Source organism: Podarcis muralis, chromosome 12, assembly GCF_964188315.1.
Source record: "Podarcis muralis chromosome 12, rPodMur119.hap1.1, whole genome shotgun sequence".
Taxonomy (NCBI): domain Eukaryota; kingdom Metazoa; phylum Chordata; class Lepidosauria; order Squamata; family Lacertidae; genus Podarcis; species Podarcis muralis.
In genome coordinates, this window is record NC_135666.1 from 34,704,389 (window position 1) to 34,716,923 (window position 12,535).

Genomic DNA, 12,535 nt, shown 5'->3' on the forward strand with positions numbered 1-12,535 from the left:
TTTGATTAAGTGCTTTGGAAAACAGATGAATTCACCTCAGATCCATTTGAAGGTTCCCTGATTCAGCTCAGGTTCGAAACTCAGTTTGGCAGAACAAAGACATTTATGATCCCCCATATACTATTATGGAGAAATAAAAAATGGCTACATCCCCCCCCCCTTTTTTTGATAGAATTTGATGAAAATAGCTGAAATTGTTTGTTTGTTATATTGCATAACACCTAAGAAATTCCAGAAGAACAATGCAATGGCTTGTTGCTGTTGTTGCTGGGCCCCTTAAAAATGCAGTTGTTGTCTTTTAGATAATACTGTAATCAATAACTCTCTTCTTTTTTAGCTGAACTGGGCAAAACTTTCATGAATGGCAGTCCCCTCTGAGGGAAGGAACAAAGCCAAATTTCTGAAGGACACTAGCAGTAGTTTCTTCTGCAAGAACAGCCTTTGCCAGTTTGGGATTTATTTATTTATTTTAATCACTTAATACCCCTCTATTGTTTTGTGAAGCAATTTAGATGAAAATTGCATATATTAGAGAGACACCACTAGGTATCATGTATTACAGGTAGATTACACTCAGGGTCCCTTCCAACTCCACAATTCTATGATTCTAGGTAAGAAACCTGCAATATTTCTGAAGTATATAGATGCAGGGATTTTTTTGTGCTAGACATTTTTAAAGTTGACCGGGGTTAAGAATTAAAAGGGATTGGCTTCCTTCCCTGTGGTTTTGTAGGTGATGGCTTTAGTATGAAAATGGCATATGTCATAGAAGTGCCTCTTAAGAAAATAACCTGCATAATTTCTGTAAAATAGAAAAAAGGAGCAGGCAGACATTGTGAATGTGGGAGAGGAGAAAAAGAGCTCCAGATCAGAGTTCTGCTCAATTGGCACCCCCAACTCACAGCAACTCAGGCAGTGTACACATTACTGACTTAAAACACAATCTGGCTTATAACACAACATGGTTTTTCCCATTTTTTTCTGGGCCTTGATTTTCCCTACTCAGCTGTTTACTTCTATAAAATGGCATTTGAAGGAGGTAGTGTTGGGGGCAGGGGGAAATAAAGTCGAGAGCTTGAAGGGGGGGGTGCCCCCATATTTCTCTGTGGCACAACTGTTTTCTCCTCGTTTCTTTTAGTGTGAGAAAGCAGCCAGTTATTAGTCTCTTTACAGGAGACTGAGCTACATGCTCTATAAAAGTAATAAATGCCAATTTAAACTGCTTGTGGCAGACCCCCAAAAATAGAGCTTTTTACACTATTTAAGCACTTGAGAGCATCCTTAGGGCATTTCTTGGGAGACTAGCTAGCATGACATTTAAAGAGTTTACCTCAGAAAGCTGGGCACACTGCTCAGCTTCTTTTCTGGTTCCTTGGTGAACTTTTAAAATACACAGCAATTTTAAATGCTCTATTTCAGTATCCTGGGATATATATATATATATATATATATATATATATATATATGCAGGTTTTGGTGTCCTCGGGTATCTTCCCGTGTAAAAGTTGGGGTGTCTAGGCGACGTTTCGACGAGGTCTCACTCGTCATCTTCAGGCTGGTGCTTTCGGCTTCTTGTTACTGGAACAGAGCAGGATCTCAGTGTTTGAGTTCCTATAAATACTGTAGAGGAGGTATGGTGTATAGCCTCCAATGTTCTGGGCAGAGAGGAAGTTCCCAGGCTAGTGTGCCTTTTCTTCTTTTGTTCCTTAATTGCTTGAGGGATATCTTGAGTGATTTCTTGAGTGATATCCTGAGTACCACTTAGGTGGGTCATTAGGTGTGGATTAGTTGCTAAAGCCTTTGTGTCTTGACCTCTTGAACTTTGTGAAGAGTTTTTCTGAGAAGATGGGTGTACTACATTTAGTTGTGCTCTGGCTTGGCTTCGTGTATAGGGGCGAGCTGTGGTTTTGTGGCCTGTGCCAGCCAGATCTGTGTAGGGATTGCAGGGGGGTGCAGCATCCGGAGGTGCCACCATGGTTTGGCTACTGGATGGTGTCTGTAATTTATCTGTGGAGAGGGTCTGGGTTTGGGTCTGGTGTGGTTGATTGGTGATGGCGTTCTGTGTGCCTCTGGATCTGGTGTCAGTTTTTGTGGGGAGGGCTAATTTCCAGATGTCTGGCAAGCGGGATGTGTCGTCACGCTTGTTCATGTTGTGAGGGTGTTTCTCTATCTCGATGGCTTCCATGATTATTCTCTTGTGGTGATGTTCCATGTTAGAGAGCAATTTGGAATCTGCAAAATTAATTTCGTGTCCTGTTTCTTTCATGTGTTGGAAGAGAGAGGAAGTTTTTTCTTCTTTTTTGACGGCATTCTTGTGTTCTGCGATACGTGCATTTATTCGTCTGTTTGTTTGTCCAATGTACGTGGCTGGGCAGACTTTGCAGGGTATTTCATAGACCCCTTGGTTTTCCAACTGGATTTTATCCTTGGGGTTTCTGAGGATATTGGCTATTTTTTGGTTGGCGCAAAAGGCTGTTTTGATATTGTGTTTATGGAGGATTTTGCTAATTTTATCTGTAGTGCCCTTGATATAAGGAAGGAGGGCCATGCCATTGTTTTCTTCTGTGTCTTGGTTTTTGGGGGGTGTTTCTTTTTGGATTAGCTTCGTAACCCTGTTTTGCTGGTATCCATTGGCAATTAACACATTTGAGAGATTCTGTAACTCAGTTGTCAAGTGGTCTTTGTCAGCCAGGCGTTTGGTTCTGGAGATGAGAGTCTTGGCTACGGAGTTTATTTGTGCAGGGTGGTGGTGTGATTGTGCATGTAAGTAGCGGTTGGTGTGTGTTTTTTTCCGGTAGATAGTGTGTCCTAGGGAGCCATCAGGTTTTTTGTAGATTAGGACGTCAAGAAAGGGAAGTTGGTTGTTGGCTTCTATTTCCATAGTGAATTGTATTTTGGGGTGTAGGCTGTTGAGATGTGTGAGGAAGCTGTCCAGTTTTTCCTTCCCGTGTGGCCAAATTACAAAGGTGTCGTCAACATATCTGAGCCAAAGTTTGGGTTTGTGTTCTGACTTGTCTAAAGCATTGGTTTCAAAGTGTTCCATGTACAGGTTTGCGATGACCGGTGAGAGGGGTGATCCCATAGGTGCTCCTTCTATCTGTTTGTATCTTTGTCCATTGTGGATGAAGTACGTGTTGGTTAGGCAGTGGTTGGTCAGGTCCAAGATGTATTCGGGGGGATTGTATTTGTTTTGAATGGCTGTCAAGGCTTCATTAATGGGCACTTGTGTGAAGAGAGATACAACATCGAAGCTCACAAGTAGGTCATTGGGATGTAGGTTTTGCTTCTTTATTGTTTCTATGAACTGGAAGGAGTTTGGAACGTGTGAAGAGATGGATTCTGCATAGGGCTGGAGTTGCTTGGCGAGAAATTTAGCGAGATTTTGTAGAGGTGAGCCTATGGAGCTGACTATTGGTCTGAGTGGTGTTCCTTCTTTGTGTATCTTGGGGAGGCCGTAGAGTTTGGGGCATCTGGATGATTTTTCTCTGGGGATGATTCTTAGCTGGATTTCTTCACTGATAGGAGAGGCTTTTATTTTGGATTTGGTGGTTTTTTCCAGGTAGGTGGTGGGATCTGTTTTTATAGGTTGGTAGGTAGGGTCTTGGAGTAGATTTGATAGTTTTGCTTGGTAGTCCGATGTGTTCATCACAACAGTGGCATTACCTTTGTCTGCTGGGAGAATGATTATGTTGTTGTCTTTCCTCAGGTTGGTGAGTGCTTTCTGTTCTTCTTTGTGTAAATTGCTTCTGGGTGGTTTGCTGGAGCAGAGGATGTTGGTGACTTCAAGTCTGATTTTATTGGCTTCATCTGGGTTGATTTTGGTTAGGCTAGCTTCGACTCCGCATATGATGTTTTCCGTGGGGATGCGTCTCGGGGCGACTGCAAAGTTGAAACCTTTGGAGAGTACTTTGGTTTCAGTTGAGGTGAGGATCCTGTCTGATATGTTATGTACTGTTTGTTTCATGGGTTGTTGTGGAGGGTGGCTGGGCTTCTGGCGTTTCTCTAGTTTGTGGAGTTTGTTGGTATGTGTGTCTGTCTTATGTGAGGTCTCCGTTTCAGCTCTCCAGACGGCTAGTTGTTTGCATTTGTCCCAGACGTCCTAATCTACAAAAAACCTGATGGCTCCCTAGGACACACTATCTACCGGAAAAAAACACACACCAACCGCTACTTACATGCACAATCACACCACCACCCTGCACAAATAAACTCCGTAGCCAAGACTCTCATCTCCAGAACCAAACGCCTGGCTGACAAAGACCACTTGACAACTGAGTCACAGAATCTCTCAAATGTGTTAATTGCCAATGGATACCAGCAAAACAGGGTTACGAAGCTAATCCAAAAAGAAACACCCCCCAAAAACCAAGACACAGAAGAAAACAATGGCATGGCCCTCCTTCCTTATATCAAGGGCACTACAGATAAAATTAGCAAAATCCTCCATAAACACAATATCAAAACAGCCTTTTGCGCCAACCAAAAAATAGCCAATATCCTCAGAAACCCCAAGGATAAAATCCAGTTGGAAAACCAAGGGGTCTATGAAATACCCTGCAAAGTCTGCCCAGCCACGTACATTGGACAAACAAACAGACGAATAAATGCACGTATCGCAGAACACAAGAATGCCGTCAAAAAAGAAGAAAAAACTTCCTCTCTCTTCCAACACATGAAAGAAACAGGACACGAAATTAATTTTGCAGATTCCAAATTGCTCTCTAACATGGAACATCACCACAAGAGAATAATCATGGAAGCCATCGAGATAGAGAAACACCCTCACAACATGAACAAGCGTGACGACACATCCCGCTTGCCAGACATCTGGAAATTAGCCCTCCCCACAAAAACTGACACCAGATCCAGAGGCACACAGAACGCCATCACCAATCAACCACACCAGACCCAAACCCAGACCCTCTCCACAGATAAATTACAGACACCATCCAGTAGCCAAACCATGGTGGCACCTCCGGATGCTGCACCCCCCTGCAATCCCTACACAGATCTGGCTGGCACAGGCCACAAAACCACAGCTCGCCCCTATACACGAAGCCAAGCCAGAGCACAACTAAATGTAGTACACCCATCTTCTCAGAAAAACTCTTCACAAAGTTCAAGAGGTCAAGACACAAAGGCTTTAGCAACTAATCCACACCTAATGACCCACCTAAGTGGTACTCAGGATATCACTCAAGAAATCACTCAAGATATCCCTCAAGCAATTAAGGAACAAAAGAAGAAAAGGCACACTAGCCTGGGAACTTCCTCTCTGCCCAGAACATTGGAGGCTATACACCATACCTCCTCTACAGTATTTATAGGAACTCAAACACTGAGATCCTGCTCTGTTCCAGTAACAAGAAGCCGAAAGCACCAGCCTGAAGATGACGAGTGAGACCTCGTCGAAACGTCGCCTAGACACCCCAACTTTTACACGGGAAGATACCCGAGGACACCAAAACCTGCATTCCTGTACCCGTGAAAATCTACGAAAGCAAATATATATATATATATATATATATATATATATATATATATATATATATATGAATCACCTTTATGTTTTACACAAATGTTTCTAATATTATACTGCTTGACATTCAATAAACATATTGACCTAATAAACAAAACTCCTGAAAGGATTGACAGGGGGAAAATGGGCATCAATAGTTTCAGGAACGCATTACCCAAAGAGAGAATTTAAGCACTGAACTTTTCGGTTTGACGGGTACTACTGGGCTGACAAGCCTGCTAAAAAAACACAAGGGAAAGAAAAACGTCTCTTAGTGAAATATATTTCAGCTCTAACGAGTGAAGCCAGACTTTGCCACCACAGCAGCAAAATCCTCCAGTGCATTACAAAATAATCTTTGTTTTCCCCAGCAGCAGAAGACAATGCAGCCTGAGGTATTGCTACATATTGTTCTGACTAAGGTGTCCAGACCATGGGAGGCAGATACATGCACCTGTTTTTCAACACTAAATTTATCTGGTGATTGACTTTTCCATTCTTAGCTGTTCTGCTTTAGGAGCCTAGATAGCCGTTAGGCTTGTTCTAATTTCTCCAGGTAGCAAAATCCCTTCGAGTTCCTGTATCAGGATTTCTGATTTTGCCCAAAGCAGAAATGGATGGATGTTGATTGGACAAGAGCAAGCAAGTATTTACCACAAAGTGCATAAAACTACAGGATACCAAGAAACAAAACTCAGTCCACCCCAATAATTCCTGATGACATGGCAAGAGAAGCCAACATCATTTCAAAAACCACCATAAGATTGAGTACAAGATTGAGTAGAACACTGCAAATGTTGCACTTGGTAGCTAATGATATTATTTTGCGTCTCTGCCAATATGTTCCTAATAAAGACATTGCTTAAGTAAGCATTTACAACTGACAAGTTAGCATTTACGCTGACGGATTCAAAGCTGGCACACTAAATGCAGCCTTAAAATATAGGAGCCTTGCAGCAAGGAGACAGCCCAGCCCTGACTTCCAAAGAGGCTCCTGGTCTAGACATGCTGAGGTGTTGAGTTGCATGCAGGTGGAGGTGTGCCATGTTAAAACCCTAAAATAGTGCAAATAAAATAAAGTTCTGCTCCAGTTGCACTCTCTACAATGCTAGCACTGGATTTGCATGAATTTCTTTGTATGTGCTTTTCCCATCCTTGGGTCCCCCATACGTTGTTGGACTACAACTGGGGTCTGAAGGTTGGGAAAGGCTGATAATGCAATTCCACACCTCCAGTTCATCTGTTCTATCATCTTGGGTTTTTTCTTCCTCATTCTGCTGCATGTGTTGAGGCCAGCTGACCTCCTCCCTCCTCTTTATTTATTAACAGTTTAGAATAGCTCAGATGAAGGGAGGCGGGTGGAAGTAAGAGCTGGAGAAGAAGAGGATTTGGTCCTTACTCCTCATCTTTGCCTCATCTTCCTTCTTATGTCCCCAAGTCAGAGATGTCAACTATATCAGCTGGCAGGACTCCTTTCAATAAAAAATACGAACATTATGGTCTTTCCTGGGATGGAAATACAATGAAAAGCTATACCTGTTTAAATTTCACCTGCCACAAACAAACATACCACAAAAAGATATATGGCAACCCCACTTACTGAATAGTCCCGCCTCACTCTCCACCCATCTTCTTGACTCGCTTCCTCCCCAGTGATGTGGATCTTCTTGAAAAGTTTCTGACTAGAAAATTTCCTAGGCCAAGTGGGCTAATTTGCATTGGAATTTTTTTTATGCCATAGGGAGGGATCTAACTTGGCATGCTTATTTTACTTGCCTTTAATAAACAAAGCTAACAACTCTGAAACTGCCAAGCTTGCCTAACATTGTATTTGCAATCGGCACCCATTTGTTGTTAATGATGAATTTCTGTAATCAAAAAGTACCCATGGAAAAATACAGCACTGGCAAAATTTTTGTGGAAAATTCTGTCCCATATCACTGTTCTTCCCCCAGCCACTTCAGAAAGTTCAGGCAACACAACCCACCGGTTCTTTCATTGCTTTTAAACCTTTATTACTTTTCATTAGAACAGAAAATAATTGCCTCTTAAATATAAATTGAACAGGAGTGCTACAGCTCAGTAGCTTTAAAGCCAGTTGCTGACAATCCCACAGCCGCCTGCACTCTATCAAGGCTTTTTGTAGAGTAAATTTATCTTCACACAAAAATGGACAGTTGAGCATGATTTGGATCTGCTTTTACAGTCTATTTCCCGTTAATGCTTCATATTTCAGAAATATATAGAATCTTTTGAAAAAGTCTGAGGCTGCTGGTTGGTCACCCTGGGTGTTCTGAACTCACAGGAACCTAACAAGCCTTCCACTTTGAGCAAAAGGACACCAGCTCATATTTTGTCGCAACGGTGAAAACTAAGAGAAACATTCCCTGGCTGAGAACCAAGCTTCCTTGCCGATAGCAATGTATATCATAAGTGCAAGTTCAGTACATGCCTGCACAATCACTCATACAGAAAGAGTCAAACACAGTCTGCCATTAAATATGCTGTGCCGTGCTGAAATTTGGAGGAATATGGTTGTGTAACGAAACTAAGACAGTACCACTCAAGTCTGAGATGAGGAGAGACCTGAATGTACATATTAAACAATTTGAAATATGCATGCAGTGGGTGGGTTGCCTTAAGGCAGCGATGGGGACCTTGTGGCTCTCCAAATGTTGAACTCCAGCTCCCATCAGCCCTGATGACTGGCCATGATGGCAGGGGCTGATGGGAGTTGGAGTCTGGCATCTGAGGGGATGAGGCACAGGATCCCCATCTCTGTCTCAATGTCTTAATGAAAGATGATATACACTATTATTTTGAAAGGCCACTCAGTTATCTAGTCCAGGTTCCTTTCAGTAGGCAATATTTTTCTTAAGAATAGGTACCGATAAATACTATTGGTAAATCTCACTTGTTGCCACACAGGGTACGTTCATGACAAACATTCACAATTTCATCTCATGCATTAATTTCATCATATAAAAATCAAGGTATGAATTGGCAATTATTTTCTTGGGGGTAAGGTCATGACATGACCTTGGAACTGAAGAGAAACTATCAACAACTTTCTCAGGAGTGAAGAATAACTTCATTAGGTAATTAGAATATCAAGAGGCTTCCCACTAACTCCCAAAACTATGAAGAACTGCCACAGAGATTCAAATAATCCCCCTCAGGGTTGTATTATTATTATTGTTGTTGTTGTTGTGCTTTTTACCCTGCCTTTTTCCTGACAAGAGCACAAGGCAGGTTACAGATAAAAATAAGAACAGCTAGAAAAATAGGGGAAAACAATAGTTTAAAAGCAATCAAACATTGGTAGAATTAAGACGCACTACACACAAAAAAAAAAAATCTGTTAAAACCATACAAATACCTATGTGAAAGAGATGAATCACACTTCTACTTTACCAAACAAATATCCTTAGAAAATACTCAAACTGCACTAATAGAGGCTGTGCAGGTGTCCACAGCATATATACACCACGTTCAACACCAATCAATTTTTTTAACATAACACCATGACTAGAAATAATCAGTCTATCCATGCAGAGCTACACACACACACACACTGGTGCAGATCAAGTTTTCTCTGGAGCAAGCACTGTGCCAAGAGGGTTGTGCGACTTAACCCGAAGAAGGTATGTGTCAAAACCAAGACTGAAAAAACACCATTAATAAATCTAAGTTTGATAGGATTATGAGAATAGTCTAAAAAGCCTGAAATGTAACACAGAAGCCAATTAAAATTGCTATAACTAAAATGCAGAATAAAGCACTTAGGGAAGAAATAACTCAAATGCAAGGCAGACACTGAACAGCTGGGAATTAACCAAAGCCTCTCTGAAAACTCAAGCACTGTAATGGGCAATTTAATGAGGGTGTCTATTGAGTGCAAAGCTCAGGCAGAGAAGCGATTAAAGGAGGGATGGCTTTTAAATATGAAAGTTTTGCGTCTATTAAGGTTTATAAATTGATAATATAATCCCATTTTGACCCATTAATGTATTTACTACAAGATAATATTTTACAAGTAACTGGCAGAAGGAAAGGGATTACAGGAAGCGTAGAAAGCAGTAAGGTTTCTAAATTGCTAAGCAGAAAAACCTGCAACTATGAGTGGGGATAGGGCCATTTATTTTGGAAGACAAAAACCTGTCAAGAAAGAACTATGCTAGCTTAACTGTATTTTCCCCCCATCTCTTCCCTCACCAGCTTTTCTTACAGTGAATTAATAGCCTCTCCATCATTATAAAGAAGAGAAAGCTATGTTCAATACGACGACTAACACAGCATCTAATTAGTATTTTGAGCAAACTGCTACAGGATACTGTCGAGTTAGTTTAGCAAATGCAGCGGTGTCCATCCAATTTTAAATAGCTATGAGGTAAACTTCAAGGCCAGTCATCATTTAGCCTCAGGGTAAACTGTGGTTCGACATAATTTTGTGCACAAGCTCTAATGCAGTTTGTATATCACAGTGAGAAAGGCTGTGTACAGTTATCATAACCAACTTGCTGCATCTGGTCCAGAGGCTTCCAAATTTAGCTAGATAATCCCAATCTGGTGCATCTGGCAGCTGCTGAAGAAGATTGGGAGCCCAGACCCACCAGCAGTTCAAGCCACCAACATTTCGGTGCCTGAAACAGTTGCAGTGATGGATACCACATAAGACCATACGTATCCTACCACTGGCAGGCTCTCAGCCAGTGGTTAACTCAAATAAAGCTCCCAAAGGCAGTTTGCAGAACTGAGCCAGCCCAGAATTCTCTGAATGTGCTCCCTCCAACCCTGGCAGAGTGAACAGTAAAACAGCATAAGCAATGGTGACTGCCCAGCTAGAGTCTGGCTTGCAAGTTGTGAGCTATCCTTTATATCTAGACAATGTTGAATTCCATTATATTCCAGTGGGTTGGTTCCAAAGTGGCCCAATCACAAGTGGAAGGCACTTCAGCTTGGGCAGGGAACAGAAGAGGCTGCCTTATGCCAACTGGTTCACCCAGCTCAGACTATGCTAGCTGGCAGCAGCTCTCCGGGGTTTTAAACAAGGGACGTTCCCAGCCCTACCAGATGCCATGAATGTTCTGCATGCAAAGCAGATAGTCTACCATTGATCTATGGCCATCACCAAGGGGAAGCTCTCAGTTTCTGCTACCTCCTCCAGTGACATCCTTCTATACCCCACACTGCTCTCATAGGTTTCCCAACACATAAATGTGGTTTTTCACAGGACACAAGCAGTGGTTCCAAAAACAAAAGAAAGAAAGAACCATCCCACAAATGGAACTCAACTCACATTGAATTGGATGTAAATAACTGTATCTCCAGTTTCAGGTGATTCATCATTTTAAAGCTTTGGGCCAAAAAGTACAACTGCTACAAACACCTACTGTATCCTCATACTTCAGATTCTGGCCCATCAATCAACCAGTTCAAATTCTCTCATTAGTCAAAAGTCTTACATTACATCAGTAAAACCTTTTAGCAACACACATTTTCTGTTCTTTATGCTATAATAGGTCATATATAATGCACTACCATGCCATTTGGATTGAGTCACATCCTGTAAAAGATATCACTAGGATTAGGAATAAGATGTATACCGTAATTGAATGTTTCCTTCTTTTGTGATGCGAGGCAAAGAATAGCAGACCTCAGAACTGTCATTTTACCCAGGACTGAGTAGTGTTGACTCCTCATAAAAGGAGTTATTGGGGCATTGTTTCCATCAGCTTTTAAGCTAACCCTTCCACAGAATCGATGTTTAACATGCCAGGGGGCTCTTAACCACATTTGTAGGTTATCACCCAATGTCTTATGCTGGAAGCCAGCAGGGACTACTTTATCTCTGAAACGGCTCCACAGTTTACATGGGCCAAGAGCCCTGTAACGAGAAAAGATTCAAGCTGAGAAGCTAATGAACTAAAAAGCAAAAGTGCCCTGGGAGTGTATGAAACCTTGTAAATTGCTCTGGGTGTTAAAATTAGTTCTCCTATTGATACAAACATCAGTAATGGTTTTATAAAATGGGGAGTGGTGCCCACAGGCAGGGGAGCCAACTTGAATAAAATATTGGGGTATTCCCCACCCCACATTATTGATCACTCGATCATAACATTGGGTAATCGATCACATGATGCGGTGAATGCACACCATTTGAATGGCAGTGCGCATCAGCTTTGGGGAGAGCGGTCCCCTCATATATTTTATGAGTGGGTGGGTGGGACGAAGGGACCTCGGCACCTAGGAGTCGGCTCCAATGCCCACAGGTGCTTTCTACATGGAAACAGCAGGATAAACTTGCCCCAAACTTAGCGGCGCGATAGCAGCGAAAGCTCCTTCTTAGTTGAAGGTAAAATGCGACTCGGATGCTGAGGCTGCCGATTTGTAAAAGAAAAGAAAAGAGAAGAGATGGTCGCAGAGCGCGATCAGGAAGCGGATCCACTCCGCATGCAAATCTGTTCATATCCATGTTGCCTCCCCAACCCCATTCCGCCCATCTCCCCCTCACCTGAACTTTGAAACTTTAAGGTGAAACAAAACCCACGTACCTTTGGTCCTTTCTCCCTTCAAATCCGCAGCAGCTGCTTATCCTAAGGGCATTGCTTTGGAGACAAGCGTGTTCTAAAGCGCTCTTGGGGATCCCATGCTGGCTTGAAATTAAAAAAAGAAAAGAAAAAGTGAACAGGTTAGGAATTCTAATTAGAAGACACACCTTCTGTTTGTGGGTTGGAGGCCGCAAGGCTTTCTGGGACTCTGGGTTCCGATGCCGCCTCGTAACTCCTACTGGAAGAAAAAATGAACTACATTACCCATAAGTCCATTCGACTCACCTGGGCCTCCACCTGAAACTAGGAAAGCTGGTCCGGCCACTGAAGTTTCACCTGAGGGCGGGAGAGAGAGTAAGAAAGAGGGGGAGTCGGGCTCTGGATTTTGTTTTCTTCGGAGTTTGCTCGGCTTGGCCGAATGGGAATTAAAGAGTAGAGAGGAAATAACAGAGCCGAGGAATGCTGG

The 12,535-nt window shown here is 42.3% G+C and overlaps 1 protein-coding gene across 1 annotated transcript in view; it reads right to left on the reverse strand.

Annotated features, from left to right (window-relative positions):
- Positions 1–12,236, reverse strand: part of MACC1 (MET transcriptional regulator MACC1) — a 31,818-nt gene extending 19,582 nt beyond the window's left edge. Inside the window, exon 1 of the mRNA XM_028750839.2 lies at positions 12,073–12,236. The gene's annotated coding sequence lies outside the window, so the exon portion shown is untranslated. The remainder of the gene's footprint in view (positions 1–12,072) is intronic.
- Between the last annotated feature and the right edge of the window lie 299 nt (positions 12,237–12,535).